Below are 12,835 nucleotides of genomic sequence, written 5' to 3'. Positions count from 1 at the left end.
CTTCTTGTCCAGTTCATGCTAGCTAGCCTCATCTCATTCTCCTGTCCACACAATGCTCTGTGTCATCTGTATTACAGAGCACAGGCTCATTGTTTAGCTTCCTTTTGTTTTCTTTTGAGTCTGCATTGTGTTGTTGTTTACTTCAATTATTTACCATACCTCGGCCTTTAAACTCCAGACCCTAAGCGCCCCAAATTGCATCGGGACTGGTCTTTATGGGGTTGCCATGGTGACTGACTGAGTCATCCATTGCTCTGCTCTGGCTTTGAGCTTCAACCTCTAACACCTGCCTGCCTGCAGGTATCCTGTCCTCTCCTTTTCTCTCTCTTGCTTTCTTTTTTCTCCCTCTCCATCCTTTAGGTTAGATATGTTGGAGTCTTCACCATGGCAGTTATGTAGTCCTGTATATGGGACAATGATTTAATCATAATGCACACGACATCTAGCCCTAACAGACTCATGTCACATAACCCTGACCTCGGCCAAATGAGCACATCAATGCATTGTATGTTTCTGCATTATTAGTTTTCTCTCCCTGGCTATTCTGCCTCTTCTTTCTATCTTTCTGCCAGTATCAACAGTAATCTGCTTTACCTATTTGTATAACATACTGTGGGACAAATTCACAAAACACAGTCCAGTTTAACCATCTGCAATGAAAGAGTGCTTCACAGTAAGTATTTCAATTAAGTAAATGTCATTAATTTCACCACAAAAAAGCCTGCTTTCTACTTCAGAGAGATTTATATGTGTTAGAATGTGCCGTATTCACAAAAGGCGAAAAGCAGGCAGTAAACAAAATTTGATTTAAAAGGTCTGTTTGTGAAAATGTTTTAGCGAACATGGTGGAAGTAGTAAATTATCAAATGATGATCAAATTATGGTGAAGAACATTATAACTGGGCGTATATTCAAAGAGCCCATTGAGGTGCCTAGATTTCAGTGGTGAAGAGATGCTGTAAAGTCCCATTAAAGAATTTCAGATCACAACTGTATCCTCCACAACCTGCAAGCTAGGGCATTGCGTAGTGCAACTTGTATTTAGCACAGGTTTTTGGGTGTGTTTGTGCCATTACCTGATTTATATAATTTGCAAAGACAGCACATGCAAAATACTATGCTACTGTATCAGTGGGCGCACTTCATTCTTAGTGAATCCCCCCATGCATGTTCAAAAATGGGGAGTAATGCGTTCTTACGCAATTGATTAAGTAATCCCGGAGATATCTTTGAGGACTTTCTCTTTATATCACAAGTAAATAATCCACAGCACTTCACTGGGTTGACGTCACATCAGAGTACCTTGTTCTCCATCTTCATAATTTTTTAAAGATGTTTTCTTGCTCTGTGGCTGTTTTATAACTTTAGCTTTAGAGCTAAGAGCTGAGGTGTACGGTGAAATGAATTTACTTACAGTAGTAGGCTACTTTTTGCTTGTTTACTGCACTGATGCAAGTTAAAGGCCATCTCATGCATTGCAAGTGTTTTTATTCATGCACGATGATGCATATCTGATATTGTAATTGTCTCTGACACCCACTTGAATGCTGGACAGTGTGAGCCATTTCAGGGCATAGTAATTTGGGCAAAATCACTGGATAGGGGGATTCGGCTCAGTTGAAAAGATTAATGCATTGGCCATGATTGAGAGGGCCTGCAGGGTACCGCAGGCAGATGATAACAGAGGACACAGAGTTTCAAAGGCACAGTCAGGCAGTTCGAATTTCTGACCATTTCTTTTCTGAAACTGAAATTCTGCTGTGCGCATCCATAAGTGCCATAAGTGATGCTGATTGGGTCCAAAATAGACATTAATTGTGACAAAAACAAATTCTAATTCGATGACAAGACAATGATATCTGAACCTTATATATATATATATATATATATATATATATATATATATATATATATATATATAATACTTTTACTTCCTTTGCGTGGGTATAAAACTTAATTAGGTGGGTCAGACCCCCTCCGTACCTCCTCATAATTCGCACCCTGCTAACATTCTGTATTTGTATGATGATGGAAGGTATAAACATAAATTGAAGTTGAAACAGGGCTTTTAAAACAATGTTTCAGTAATCATAAAAGTTACGATGCAAGTTAGTCAGAATGCACTAAACAGATAGTGCTTTCAGTTTAGATCAGTATCGGATTGTACATAAACATAAGTCCTGTTATTATCACTTATATAAATATAAGGGTTGATCTTTTAAAGTCATTTTATAGCCTAATTTGTAGCCTACACTGTATGTCAGCAAATGGTCATTGCTGTAGCTTATCTTCTGTTAAATGACTGATATATAGCCTTGCTCTTTGTTTTTGGTGTTTTTTTTATTTTTCCCCCTTTTCTGAACTCTGTTGAAGTTGCATTTTTGCTTGGAAGAATGCTGCTGCCCAATAGAGCACAACAGTCTGGTTCCGGAAGTAAAAATACCATTCATTTATCCCATAGACTAATTGATTTTTCAACAATACTTATAAATACTTCAACGATACTTTAAAGACAGACCTACCGTGAGCTACGAGGTTGTTCATTTATGGTATATGCTTCTGTTGAAGCCATCCGTCTGCATTATCTCAACTTCATTGTTTAAAAATCATGTTTGATAGTGGAATTTGTAGTAAACAACTGCATTACCCATGGTACATCAGAGAAATATCCACCAAACAGAGAACTGCTGCCAAAGAAAACTGCAAAACGTGCCTTGGAACAACCACGCGCTCATGATGCACTGTAAATGACGTAATCGAGTCAGTCTCCCTTTACCCTTAAACTACTTATATAATTGTACATATCGGGATATTTTGCAATAAACGTAAAATATATTGCTTCTATACTTATAAACAACAACCTAAAATGAATAGTTTTATATAATTCCATAGTTTTATATTCAATGTCATCATTCACAATGCTTTATGGGATTGTAGTCTGTGCCTTCATGAAAGACGGTAAGTACACAGCCTTGTACCTTTGTCTTTATGTCCGATTTGAAATACTTTTTTGCCTCAAAACAATGTTTATGATGTTGTGATTCTCCTTGGAGCTGGTTGGTTTGGTTCATTGCTGATTGGCCTGGTTCACAGTCCCGGTTCTACGGGGGTGCTTGAGGGTGCTAAGCACCCTCAAACGAAACTTAGAGCACTCTCAATTGCAGACCAGGTCAAACTACTGCCCGGGGGTTGATTTGTCATGAACATTTTTTGTTAGATCTTTCAATTACCTGGCTTTTGGACCTATCGTGCATCCACAAGCTTTTAATATGCTCAGGGTTGCCAGATAATATATGCGAGATTTATACTTGCACAAATTGGAAATATTTAGCCTTATGTCATACTTAATTTATGCAATCTGGCAACCATACATGCGAGTGCACGCACTTTCTCTCCGCAACAAAAAACAAACAAACAACAACTTAGCGCTCAATAGTGCACGGAGGGGACACGCGAGTAAACCAAGAAAGAGAGGAATATATTTATTCTTTGTGTTATTTGTAAAATGCTGAAGACCCTCACACCTGTATGTGAATGTTACTCTGGCAGTAATCATTTAACAGTGTCATGCAGCCTGTTTTATTCAGTGGTGTGCTGAATGGGGTGCCAAACATTGACAAGAAGGTTGATAATGTTCTGAGAATAAAACAAGCAAATGGGTCCACTTTGCAGCCAACATTAAAATAAGCTTTTATAATCTCTTTCCCAAATATTTTATTTTACTTTTAAACCAGACTCTTGATATAGAGTGTTAAATTGAATACTAAATTACCATTGCATTGAAGTATGGTAAAATAATCAATTAATAATTTTACTCACACTTTATTCAGTTTTACTAACACATGATAGAAAGTATAGCAGCAAAACTTCAAGCAATCGCAGAATGGACCCATCAGTATACACTTCAGAAAATTGTGCATCATTCATTGAGTGCATGTCTGGGCTTAAAAGATAAAACTATGCAGAACTTTTTATCTTCTCTGTTCCATGTTCTGCTTAACGGCTGATGTGGCCCCAGTACCAAAATAACTGAACACCCCTGCTCAATTGAATATGTAAGACTAATACTGTAAATTGGCAAGCAGATTTTCTTGAATACCAGCAAACACAAAAATCCTTGCATTTTGTGAATGCACAAATGCTGCATCAAAACTTATAAACGTGTATGATTTTGCAAATCAGTATGTCCTAATCTGCAGGCGCAGAATTTTGCTGTCATTTTCAGCGACAGATCATGGGGATAAAAACCCCCAAAGCAATAAATGTTTTGTACTTTAAAAAAACAAACTTTTCTTTATGTTGTTTAAGTAGCATTTAAACATGATTTAATCTATTAAAAAATTTGTAATTATGATACATCTCCACTTTATACAGAGCACCCCCACTATTTTCAGAAGCACCCTCAGTGATTTTGATCTGGAACCAGGCCTGATGGTTCATTTGGTTCAACTCTTTTATGAAGGATTTTATTAAAAGTCTATGGAAGAAATGAATGGGGAAAATACTTCCGGAACCCAGACGGCTGAAAAAGTGAGCAGTCACTGTTGCGCTCTATTAGAATGATAAAGAGATGCCACTCAATGGGAGGGGTCAATAAATGGATCAGGAAGGGGCAAATGAAGACCGCTGTTGGAATTAGTACATCCCTGGTACACTGGCAGGGTGCAATGGTGATAAGGTTTGGTATATCAGTGTTAACACCAGAAAAAGAAAGAGGAGGATAATCTTTAACTCCTGTGATTGTAGCTGATCCAAGGTCATGCAAAGACAGTATATCAAAGAGATCTTAGATTCTAATGCAATGCCAGCAGTGACTAAGCAGCTACTGGACTGCTCAATTCATTACCGCAATCTAAAGAATAAAGAGCAGTTTGTTTTGCACAGTTCTGATCTGGTAAGTGAGATCTTTAAAGCTGAAGCGTAATTTCTGTGCGACTAGCATCACCGAACTTAATTCCAAAATTAAGCACGTTTTAAAACCCCCTTATGTTGTTTCAAACCATATGACTTTATTCAATGCAACACAATTAAAGAGATGTCAGACAGAATGTTAGCCGTATAGTCACCATTTACTGTCACTGCATGCCCTCCCCCCCCCCATATTTTAAAAAGGAATGGTGACTAAGTCTGCCAGTCTCTAACATTATATCTAATATCTTTTTTGGTTTCCACAAAATACACAAAGTCACACAGGTTTGGAACAACATGAGGGTGGTAAATTATGACAGAACAATAATTTATGCTTGAACTATCACTTTAAGGACGCTTGTCAGATTTGGACGAATCTGTCAATTAGAAGAGAAGTTTGGAAACCAGTTTCTAGTAATTATTATGGTGAAAAACTTGAACAATTTCCCACAGGCCCAATTATATATAATGCTGAATAAAATGAAACAAGGTCATGCTTTATTAATGCCTACTGTCACTATTTCAAAAGTCCTGTTACTTTTTAAAGTCCTGTATGGATTCTTATATCAGTGCAGTTACAGTATTTTCAGTGTCGAAAGAATTTAGATCATTAGCTCTGTACACTAAGGATAAACTGCAACTTATCTCTGTGTTTGGAAGCGTGTTGGGCTTATTTAAGTTCAGAGCTCTGTTGTCCATGAGACAAATGTGCCACATCTGTCAAACGCAGAAATGCTGTGCAGATGCAGACATACTGTCAGCTCGTGCTCCAGAAGTTAAGCACGTGATCCACAAAGCATAAGACATTTACACTTAACGCAGATGGTTACATGGATTTAGGGACTGATATATTGCAACACTGAAACTATAAAAATGTATACTTATAAACTGCAGTCATAAGAGACCATAGTTACAGAATCACCCTGAAAATGATAATGACACAGACAAGCCCGCGTTATCATAATTGCCAAAACTTACCACGCTGCAATTTTAATCTTGAAATATCCACTTGTCTTGGTGTAAAATGAAGGCACTGCATGACAAAACTACTCTTTTTCATGGTGTGGAGCGAAGAAAGTGTTTATTTTGTGTGCTTTCTGCTGCTGCAGTGGTGGACTCGACTCCAGTGACACAGCGCGGCTGTAAAGTTCTGCTGTTGTAAAAGTCCGTTTCAAACATCTCTCAATAAATTACGCATTCATTTACACTTATTAAATTAAAATGAGTAATGTAACAACAGGAATGTCGATCATTGTAACAAAGAAAAAGTTTAAAAAAAAATCATTAGAAATGTACTTGAGTAAGAGTGAAAAGTATCCACCTTTAAATATACTCATAAAAGCAATACTTTTCCAAAAAGTTACTCAAGTAAATGTAATGGAGCAAATGTAGCATGTTACTACCCACCTCTGGTTCCTTGTTAGTTTGCTGTGTGGACATCATTTCACTTAGCTGAGGCTTCTGTATCTTTTATTCCATATATATATTTCATTCTGTCAACACTTTGACCATGTTTACATGCATTTAAGAAAACTGCTTATTCAGCGGTTTTGCAGAAAACACATGGTTTCTGTCGGAGAACATGGCTTTTATGTGTTTATGTAAACGCATAAGTGCTGTTTATATGTTTTTGAATAGTGCGCATGTGCGTATGTGCTCAAGTGCATTGGAGAACCCCGAAGTTTGATGTAGAGGGAAACCCATCTATTGCAGCATATGTATCTACACAGTGCATGCAGCTTTCCTGTTTACAGCAGCTTTCTTGCATTAAAAGACTTTCTGGTGTAAGTGTAAATTAGCTTTTATTATTTAATATTCGCGGAAGTGTGTTGTTGAACCAACATGGTTCAAACGATGTTACTACGGTTTCGGGAAACAGTTGTGACTAGTTAATTTGCATCATACTATGGTGGTATGGAGGAAACGCACCCCCAGTTGGGTCGCTTAAAACAAACAGAGAAATGTTTTATTGCACTACAGAGACAGTGTTTACAGTTTTTGAGAAAATTAACCTAAATGGCTTATTGTTATCTCTGCATATTAAGCTGGGATAGGATAAATAATTTTAACACTAAAAAATTTCACACTTTAAAGCTACACTATGTAACTTTTGCACCTCTAGTAGTTATAAAATAAAACTGCATGCATCTTGCGGAAGAACATTGTTTTGGTTCTGCTTCGGCTCTACTCCTCTGCGTGGATGAATGTGTTTCGAGGCACCAGTGTACACTTGGATACAGGACATCTTATCAGAGCGAATGGACAAATAAATAATGAAAGAAAGGAAAAGAGGGATATCCGAAAACATGTCATCTGAGCATGTAAGTGCCATATCTTATGCTGTTGTTTTGACTTATTTGAAACATTGATGTTTTGAAATAAATGACATTTCAAAAGTTAGGCAACGTTCGTTAACATTAGACATAACAATTGCTAGTCTGATAAGGTCAAGCGTTGTAAAGTTTTTATAACTGCAGGATATTCTGGCCAAATAGACCACGGTAGTAATTAATTTATAGATCGTCACTGTTACCAACCAGTGGTCAACATCATATCAAGACTCACATGTCCTTGGCAAGCCTAGGACTAAAGGATTTATTTATATAAATTATTGCTGTTATAAAAAAAAAAATACACAAGTGTGCTAGCAAGTGAAAAGTTCTGCACCGATTACAGTATAATTATTGTATTTCACTACAGACGTGTGTGTGTGTGTGCGTGTGTGTGTGTGTGTGTGTGTGTGTGTGATTTACACAACTATACATAAACCATATCAATAAAATATCTTACATGTTGAGTAAGAAAAAAGCATCTCTGGGTCGCTTTTAAATCCTTTCAGTTGTCGCCACCTTTGAAAAGTCAAGTCGATGTTGATTCCGTTTTTATTACAGACTCTATCACTTTCCCTTTTTGTTTGTTGACTCTGCTCTGTTCGGGGTTTCTTTGTTTGAACAACCGGTGATTCCCCGGAGGTTTGCCTTTTTGAATGATCCATGGTCAATTTTTCTAATTTGTTGTGACAACAAACTTTCAGATTCACACAACTCCCACACCATACACGCGCTACAGTAGCCGGAGCTTATTTTCTGTGTACGGATATGGTGTCAACACACACAGGCGAATGATGTATGTAGGCAATTTCCAGATAAATTCGTCCCAAAAGCTCTAAAATATAAATAATTATTGTAGGTTTATCAAAGTGTATTTGGGTTAAGTAAAGACATGGTTTGGAAGATGGATATTTGTTGCACTCATTAATAATATATTTTTTTTTTTTCCAAACAAAAAGTTACACAGTGTAGCTAAAAGTCAAGAGAATAACAGTCCTCTCAAAATAATATGAAATAACATTCCCCTTCAGCTTACAATGTTCAGCAGCATCTAAATGTCTGAGACCACATTGAAAAATATGAGATTCAAAATCTAATTTAATCTTGGAAATAGACAGACAATAATGCAACTGAAAATAAATAAATAAATAAAACAGAAACATTGTGACATAAAATGAAGAAATAGTTCAAATTGTACTTTAACATTGACTGTGTTATCTCCTTGGACATACTGTACCTTCATACATTTCCTTCAGAATTCTGTGTAGCTGCACTTCAACAGTACATGTGTTGTGATTTAGGACACCACTATTAAATAAATAAATAAATATAAGAAGCTGATGTAGAGGTAAACCTTTATAATCAACATCAAATTTTGGTTAAATGTATTTAAGTATAATACAGTAAAATACACATATTCCATGTAGCCTCTCAAATAATATGAGATCTAAATCTGTATAAATCTGTATAATAATTACACAAGAAAAAAAAGTTTAAATATTTTAGGTGAGCATACAGCATGTCACACTGCAGTACATGACTGTTACTACTTGAAATGCCAACTAGCCATATACTATTGTAATAGTAAAAGGTACTCTGGTTTACACTGTAAACAAGTTTGTGAAGAAAGTGATGGTCTGTTTTGACATTCAACATTCCTAATCATCTTTGCATTTGCTGCTTGACATTTCGGCATCAATCTCTCAATTAGGACTCAATATGTATTAAGGTAAGTGCTAGCTTGAAATAAGCGAGAGTATGTTTACGTAGGTCAAATAGAAGCGGCAACACCCTGTTTATCAGCTCAAACATTTCTATTTGCAGATTCTTGAGCTTTGACATTGTGCATCAGTTGACACATTATCATGGACCTCAATGTTAAATCCCTCGCAACTAAGGCGAGAAAATAAACCACGGGTGGAGAGTTAATTGAGTTTACTTTCCATCCGCCTCTGAACCCTTGTACGGGGAGAAAATTAGATTTTTCAAAAGGCAGTTCAAATTAAAGGCACTAAAATTATTAATATGCACAAGCATCATATGGTAATCTATGAAATGATGCTGCAAAAACTATATTTCCAAACTTCAAAATGATATGCTTTATTTCTAATGCTTACAGAAACACCCTCATTTTCTAGAGGCCGAGTTTTATAGAGGCCGTGTTTCACTAGCTGTTGGTGGAGGAAAGTAAACACATCACCCATAATAACCTCCACGGGGAGAGTAGCCTGCCCTCATAAGGGCAAGGCTGATTTCATCAGCACTACATCAAAATTGAAATGCCAATTCCAATTCTGCTGCGGTAATTATAACTGACCTGTTTCGAAGAAGTGAATTTAAAACCGCAAGTGCATTAAGAACATGGTGGGTGGAAATTGAAGGGCAATGATATAAAAAGAGTGATTTCAACTCAGCCCAATGACAATCATTATGGGAAAGCTAATAATTGTAATATAGCTCTCCAGTACAATACCAGATTTTCTCTTTTGCGATTATTCTCAGAAACAAACAAAAAAAGATTTGTCAGTGTCAGACACTTGTCTCCTTCAGGGTTGCTACTAGTGTCATGCTACAAACGTGTATGTGTGTGTGTCGGAGGCCAGGTTGAATGCTTCTCAGTTTCTGACTGGACTTGAGTTATGATGGATTAGGCTGAAACATTAGCATGACAGCGAAGAAAGAAATGAGAAGAATCGTGTCATGCCCTTATAAACAAGAAGGCCAGACACTTGCCACCTTGATACACAAATGGGATTACTGATGTATGAAATGTTTTTACCTTTACTCCTTTACTCTCAGTGAATTTCTGTGACTATCAACTTCACAGCCAAAAGATACAGTACTGGCTTCTGCCATGGCACTGGTAACAGCAAAATAATAACTGGACAAAATGGACATTACTATACATAATTTCATTTCCTTCATACGTTTTGATATTTAGGCTTGATGCAGCAGACTGATCACACTTTGAATCTGGCAACAGTAGGTCCAAAGTTTTGCTGTTGAAATCAGTCTGTGCTCACTAAAATTTGAATCACTGCCTCTCAGTGGCTGAAGCTGGAAGTGCTGTTTAACTGGCACATGTGAGCTCCAGTTTCCAAGTGAAATGTCACAAGAGTGGCACCAAAAGCGAGTAGTATTTGTACATGACGCAATGCAGTCAAAAGGAATCCATATTTGTGAAACTCTACCAATAGGGGCGCATTAATGCACGGGCTACATGGGCCCAACTCCATGAGGGGCCCCATTCTCAGTGTCCGAAACCCTGTTCTCCTCCAGCGACAATCGCAGAAGGAGTGCAAGTAAACACATTCAGCAGCAGATGCTGATATAAACACGGAGACCATGAAGCATGTTCATAGAATAACAGTCCACATGTCTGATGGGGGATGGTCAGTAATTCGGCTGAATGGGGTTGATTTCAGGGTACATGAACTTTCGGGGTAACACTTCAGAATACTGTTTCACACCTAATAGGTAACTATGCAGGACAAATGAGTAATACTAGATTAACCCTTCAGTCACTAATATATACTAATATGGAAACATGTTTAACTAATTAGTAAGTAATATCAAACTAATGACAGTGGTACTGTCATCCACTGTTAGGTAATCAGTAATTACTGAATTTTTATTTGCTTTATTAAGAATTATTAACTTACAATGGCTAATTTATAATATCTAATAATTAATTACTCATCACAATATTAACTACTCAAAATCTAATGTCTACAATGTGAACGATTATATATTTTTATTGTCAACATGAAAATGCATCTTCAGAAATGCATATGCATCATGATTTCTTTAATTGGAAATCAGTTTATTAACTATTGCAGTCATCAGTTCACTATTACTTAAAGATTAGTTAATTGTGTTTCCATATTAGCTAATAGTAGTGACTGAAGTGTGAATGTAGAACTACTCATTTGTCTTGCATTAATTCCTGCACAGCTACTATAAATGATGGAACAGTATTATAAAGTGTTACCACTTACGGAATCAACATGTCAATTTCCAGTGTGATCATGTTGGATGCAGGCATATTCAACTCAAATCTGTTTAGTTTAAGGAAGTATGGGGTTTAGTTTGTAGAATGAACAGCACAGAAAACATCACGGGCCTGAATATGTAAATATTAAATTTTTGCCACTGTCACTTAGCCTATGTTGTCTGATGCACCTCATGAGTTCAGCACCACTGCGAGATGTTATCAATGGACATGAGCAGAAGCAACATTTCCAGTTTTCCATCCTCTCTTTCCACAATGACAGCAACTCTCTTGTAGGGGAATTCAAACATACAGCTATAAAGCGGCTGGGAGTGAAAGTCGTCAATTAGCGTTGGAGATTTTCAGCAACATAAGCGACAGCAATAATAGGCAATGTGACAAAGTTGAGCAGAGTTCAACTTTATGCAAATGAGCAGCGATGTGATGTGGCAACTAACAAAAGCAGCCTGATGCCACATCCACACTAATGTGTTTTCAGTTGAAAACTCAGTTTTTAGTAACCTAACGTTATCATTTTCCAACGTATGCTGTACTAGAGAGCATATTGTAAGCTGTTTCCATGGAAGAATATGTCTTTCCAGTGTGGATGAGAGGCATAAACATAGCAAAATATTTTAACCAAAATTCTCTTAGTGTGGACATGGTCTGAGTCATTACTATGGCAACCAATGTAGATATGCTAGATATTGACGACACAGTCTAAACAAACTGATATTATTTCAATATCTGTGAAATGACAGTGCGGTCAAGTCAGACCGAAAGATCCGATTTGAAAAACAAATTATAATAGGTTGCAGTGTGAAAAAAGCTTTAGCTTAAAGCAATGCCTCAGAGTCAAATCAATATGCAAATGTTTTTCCTTTGTTTTCCAGGTTGGAGTGCTTGATCATTAGATTTCCCCACTCACTGTGAACAATCTCCCAGAACAAGAAGCAATAAAGGTGCACATATCTTTTTCCCCACATTCACACTTATGTGTAACATGGATTTTCAAACCAAACACATTCACTGAAGCCCTGTAGATAATCAGCTTACAGCAAGTTTTCTCAGTCAAATTTATGTGCAAGAGTGGTAAACCAGCCATTGATGGACATCAGCCATAGCGGCACCTGTCAGGCACAGATATGTGGGTGGGCAGAAAGAGAAAAAAGTAAATGGATGGACAGCTACAGGCATGGGTACCAACACAGCCTCTATTTACCTGTGCTAGTCACGTAATCTTGTCACACTTCAGTAAAAAGGCTTCAGTATTACAGACTGACACCTTGCCGCTCCTATCAAAATGCAAGCACATGTGAACTTAGGCTGAGATTAGGGGGATGATGAGTTTTAATTGAAGAAGTGATCCCTCTTAATGAAGCCAATGCAATGGTTTTCATGCTTTATGCAAGCACAGTTGCAATTAATACCTGTGTGTTACACAGAGGATTGTGTGCATAAATGTAGGTTAGAGGTTTCAGTATGTGGGCAGAGACTACATATATGTAATGACTATTAATAAAGTTAATGTTCAGAACTATTACTATGTTAATATATAAACTCTGTGGGAGGATGCCGTTTCCGTGGAAACTTGCATATGAAGCCT

Source organism: Myxocyprinus asiaticus, chromosome 34, assembly GCF_019703515.2.
Source record: "Myxocyprinus asiaticus isolate MX2 ecotype Aquarium Trade chromosome 34, UBuf_Myxa_2, whole genome shotgun sequence".
In the NCBI taxonomy this organism is placed as follows: domain Eukaryota; kingdom Metazoa; phylum Chordata; class Actinopteri; order Cypriniformes; family Catostomidae; genus Myxocyprinus; species Myxocyprinus asiaticus.
This window is presented reverse-complemented; position numbering follows the sequence as displayed.